At 47.9% G+C, this 5,367-nt stretch overlaps 1 pseudogene; it reads left to right on the top strand.

Moving 5' to 3' along the window:
• The first annotated feature begins 207 nt into the window (after positions 1 to 207).
• On the top strand, positions 208 to 2,143 carry LOC147978342 (L-type lectin-domain containing receptor kinase IX.1 pseudogene; annotated as a pseudogene).
• Positions 2,144 to 5,367: the final 3,224 nt, after the last annotated feature.

Below are 5,367 nucleotides of genomic sequence, written 5' to 3'. Positions count from 1 at the left end.
TAGAGCTCCGACGAGATCGCGCGCCCACCATCCACTACCATACACAGTAGTTCGTGCCCAAGCTCCAGCGGTGGCAGTGACAAGAGCGCAAGAGCAGCTTTGGGACCTTCACCCCGTTGACCCTGCCTCCAACACTCCAGCAGCTACCACCTCGGCAACAAACACCAGAAGGGCATCCTGTACAGGTCGTCGTTCATCAGCCTCACAATGGAGCCGCCGGCCGTCGCGCACCCAGCCGCGCCGACGCCAGCTGCATCTGCCACCGTATTCGCTCATTCCGCACACTGCTGGGCACCGTTGGCACGCCCTGCCGCTACTGCTCGAGTGCGCCACCTCTAATGTGCACTGCCGCTTGATGAGATTACACCGAGCACCTTCCATGTACGTGTCTGAGTCAAAAACCACTCCGAAGGACAAAGTTTTGCTTGTTTTAAAGTCGGACCATTTTTATACTTTTGAAAAAATTTAAGGACACTAAATATACTTTTCCCTTGATGGAACGACCCTTTCCGTCGGACGACACGTCGATTCGGGAATCAGACTTTTATTTGTGCGAGAAAGATTCGCACATCAGACTTAGGCCCTGTTTGGTTCATAATTCCTAGGACTTTTTTTAGTCTCAACTTTTAAATCCCAAGTCCTTAAAAGTCCCTACCTGTTTGTTTCCTGGGACTTAACATGGACTAAAAGACCATATTACAACTAGAACTCCCTATAAGTCCTTCTGAGAGTCTTATTTTATAAGTCCCAAATGCCCACTTTAAGTCTCTATAAGTCCCTCCTGTTTGATTTTGATGGGATTTATAGGGACTTTTATAAGTCCTTAAACCAATAAGTCCCTAAACCAATAAGTCCCTGGAAACAAACACCCTTTTAGCTAGCTATGTAGTTAGGAGACCCTTTCCACCCACCCAGTCATATAAAATTTATTGCTTTGAGAACGATGGACATGGAGTTGACTTGGCTTTTCAGGCTTAGCTAGTTAGCTAGCTAGATTGTTCGTTGAAAAGCCAAGTCAACGAACAAGCAGTTATAGTCGGAGCTGGCTGCTGGAGCGGCATTTGTAGTGTACCGTCGGCGTCGGCGTCTGGATATCATGGGGACGGAGGAGGAGTACCATGACCATGACACATACTCAGATGGAGAGCTGATGACGGAGATCGAGATGGGGATGGGTTCAAGGCGGTTCCCATACCGCGAGCTCGTGGAGGCAGCGAGCAACTTCACCGCGGAGGAGAAGCTTGGGCAAGGTGGCTTCGGCGCCGTATACAGAGGCTATCTTAGAGATCTAGCTGGGCTTGCGGTGGCCATAAAGAGGTTCTTGAACTCCAAGTAGAAATCCTAGTCTGGAAAGAAAGAGTACAAGTCAGAGATCAAGGTGATAAGCAGGCTACGTCACTGGAACCTTGTGCAGCTCCTCGGGTGGTGCCATGGCCACGAGGAGCGCCTGCTGGTCTACGAACTCATGCCCAACCACAGCTTCGACATACATCTCCATAGAGGCAAGGGCACCTTCCTCACATGGCCAACAAGGATGAAGATAGTGTTGGACCTTGGGTCTGCAGTGCTCTACCTCCACGAGGGGTGGGAGCAATGCGTGGTGCATCGGGATATCAAGCCCAACAACGTCATGTTTGACGAGTTCTTTGGAGCCAAGCTAGGCGGCTTCGGGCTCGCGAGGCTCGTAGACCACGCCATCAGGATGCAGTCGCTGACTGGGATCTCAGGGACTCCACGCTACTTGGATCCCGAGTGCATCATCACCGGCATGGCTAGTGCTGAGTGATGAGCCCGATATGTATAGCTTCGGTGTCGTACTGCTGGAGATGGCATGCGGCAGGAAGCCGATGAGCATACACTCCGACACCGACAAAAACAAGAATGGCGCGATCTTTCGACTGGTCGAGTGGGCCTGGGACCGTATGGCCAAGGAGCCATCATTGAGGCCGCCGACAAGAAGCTGAACGGCGACTACAAGGCGGCGGAAGTGGAGAGGGTGATGATCGTCGGGCTGTGGTGCGCGCACCCGGACCCAAGCGTGCGGCCGTCCATCAGGGCAGCCATGGCCATGCTCCAGTCCAAGGTCGGGGAAGCCAGGAGTCAGCTGCCGGTGCTCCCCTCCAAGATGCCGGTGCCCATGTAGTCATGTACGCGCCGCTACCGTTCGCCTTGGCCGACATTGGGTTGTCGTTGTCCTCCAACGTGCCACCACTAGTATTGCTACTTCCTCCCACGCGAGCACTTCGACAACCAGTCCAAAGGCATCTTCTACCCTAGTGAAACACATAAGCAATAGCGGCAGTAATTTATGACCTGCGTTTTCATGAAGCAATCCTATTCTTGTAAAATTTACGGAAATGCTATCTGGCATCCGTCACATAATTGCATTTCTCAGCGAACGTTCTAATCACCGTAGGCTCTTCACGCACGAATCTTGTAGCTTAGCGAAGGCGCCATGTCATACTGCCCAAACAGTTCGCTGCTCCCCCTCCCCTCTTTTTCCAGTGGCTTGGCGACCTGTCGCCACCGAATCAAGCGCCGTTACTCGCTGGCGACAAGGCTTCACCGCATGCTTCTAGCATTAATGCTAACGACGGAGGTACGCATCGTCGATCGTTGCTTGTTGCCATGCATTTTACCGTGACACCTCCGAAATTAATCGTGCACTAAACATCCATGTAGCATGCATGATCGAGATTGGTGACTCAGGATATAATATCACAGCACAACTTTACGACATAAAGGATAAACAAAGAAACAAAATATTACAAATCACTGTCGCAATACCTGATATTACATCAAGAGTTAGGTCTGAGTACAAACAATTAATTACAAAAGTGTCTTAAGAAGGCGGAAACAAATAACGGCTCTAGATCGAAAAGGCAAGCCTCCTGCCTGGGACCTTCGAACTGCTCCTCGCGATCTCAAATTCCACGTAGCAATCATCGTTGGGATCCTCTGGCTCCTACGCTCTATCACCTAATCGTAACAATCGGGTAGAAGAAAAGGGGTGCAACACAACGGTGAGTACTCATCTGAAGTACTCGCAAGACTTAGGCCCCGTTCGGAAGTTCTCCAAAAGCCAGCTTCCAAAAATCGTTTCAAGAAGCTGACCTGAACGGTTCTGCTCCGAGAAGCTGGCTCCGTGGAGACGAGGAATACGCAGTGCAAATTTCTCGGAGATGAGGAGCAGCGTTGGCCTTGCTTCACAAAAATCAGATGTTGGAGTCCCTCGATATTACAGCTAGAATGCCACCCCGAAGTACCCCGAGACGAATTGTTTCCCTCGCTGAAAGCCCAGCCCAGCAGAAACAACGCTCAAACTCCTCTGCTCTCGCAACCCTAGGTAGCCGCCCTCGTCGCTGGCCGGCCGCCGCGCCGCCTTGCCACTGCTGCCCCTCGAATCTCCGCCTCATCCCGCAGGTCCCCATCTATCGCCGCTTGCAGCAGTCGCCCGAAGTTCCCGCGTGATCATATCCTCCATCTACCGCCAGTTCCTAGGCTACCAACCCACTACATGGACGAACGGGAATTAGGAGCCGCAGCAGCCAGCCGAACGCCTCCTGCTCCTTCGTGAAGCTGGCTGGCTAGATTAGGAGCGGGAGCCAGCGTTTTTTGGAAGCCAGAGAGCTTCCGAACGGGGCCTTACATCAGATCTATACTACATATGCATTGATATCAAAGGAATGGGGTATATCTGTGGACTAAACTACAAAAATGCCAGAACTAAAGGGAGAAAGCTCCATGCATCACAAGGGCCACCATCTTACAGCAATAGATGAGAGGAGAGCGGATCATCTTGCAGCAAGGGAAGGAGTATGAGCATATACAATACCAACTTATAATTAACACAATGATACAATACCCTGAGATCCTTCCTCCATTCCCAGCGAGAAAAGATCCGCGGGCATTCCATATTTATTGAACAATGTATTTGAACAAGTATCCAGTTCAAGTTGTATAAAATCGGGATACACTCCAAGTGTCCTGTTACCGTTGACACGGCTATTCGAATATTTTAACTTCCCTACAGGGGTGCACCACACTACCCGATACGCTGCATTATCTCTGGCCGGACACACTTTTCTGGGTAATGCCCGGCCTCAGGAAATCATACGCCGTAGTCCTACCTAGACTCTTCAGAGAGGAGCAACTACAATAGAATCTCGCCTTGTGATGCAAAAATAGAAAATTCTATCTGGACCATTGGATCGACCATGGATGGCACAGATTGGAGTGGAGGATCACAGACCAATTAATGTACATATTCACAGAAAACCCACTACTACTAGTTGGATATGAAATAGGATTGTTGAACTTACCACCTCAACTTTCTTATTATCCAAACATTTTGTACTCACTAAATAAGTCTACTTTCAAATCTTCAGAGTCGATGCCCCCTCTTCGCACATATGTACCGCATGTATATTAGTAAAATGATAGCTTCTATTATATCACTCATTATGCAAGAAAACTTGTTTGTCAGTAAAAGGGAGGTCAATATAAATATTTGAGTATATGACAGAACCAAGCCACCCTCTTCAATTACATAGCCAACTAGGCCATTACAGGTACAAACAAGTATTGGAGCGACCGGAACATTCTAGGCAAAACTTTTTTCTGTACAAGTGAAACTGAGCATTCCAGGTACAACAGAAGACATACATACATATCATGTTATACATGACATCATATGATCATTTCTAGCCATCCCATGCACAAATATTTGAGTTACTGGACCATCCTAGGCACAAAATTTTTAGTGCTTGCCAAAGTGAGCATCTCAGGCACAACCAGACATACATACATATCAAGTTTACACTTGACATGATCATTTTTAGTCCATGACCAGAAAAACCGAGTATGAAGGTGATCACCATTGAACACATATTGCTATCAAAATTTGCATCAACTTTTGGTTTCTTGATGGCACATGACAGGAAAGTTCTAGCCTTCGCCTCCAGTTGTACTGCTTCTTGCTGGGAGGGATCACACCAAAACAAATACAAGTCATTTTGAGAACAAGGTCATGTTAGTGTCATACATTCATACTTAAAGTATTTACTTGCGAGCTAATCGAATGAATATGCGTCAACAGTGCATTTAACTCGCCGGAACAAATCTCTGGTCCAGTTAATCATAAAACTCTAGAAAAAAGAGATCATAGTAGACATTCGACAGGGTATGCAGTAGTTTGGTTCCTTTTGTGTATTGTTTGCTAGCATAGGTTCTATGAGAACATGGTTGTAGGTCTGTGGACACTAATAAAAGGACTAGATGCATATTTAAGTCATTTGCCACAACTGACCTAATAAAGGGCTCAATAGTAAATAAATACTAAAAAGAGATCATTAGTTTGTGTTCTGA

Source organism: Triticum urartu, chromosome 3A (assembly GCF_056163025.1).
Source record: "Triticum urartu cultivar PI428250 chromosome 3A, HENAU_Tu73, whole genome shotgun sequence".
Classification (NCBI taxonomy): domain Eukaryota; kingdom Viridiplantae; phylum Streptophyta; class Magnoliopsida; order Poales; family Poaceae; genus Triticum; species Triticum urartu.
The sequence above is the reverse complement of the archived record's forward strand: the minus strand, read 5'-3'. Positions and strand labels throughout refer to the sequence as shown.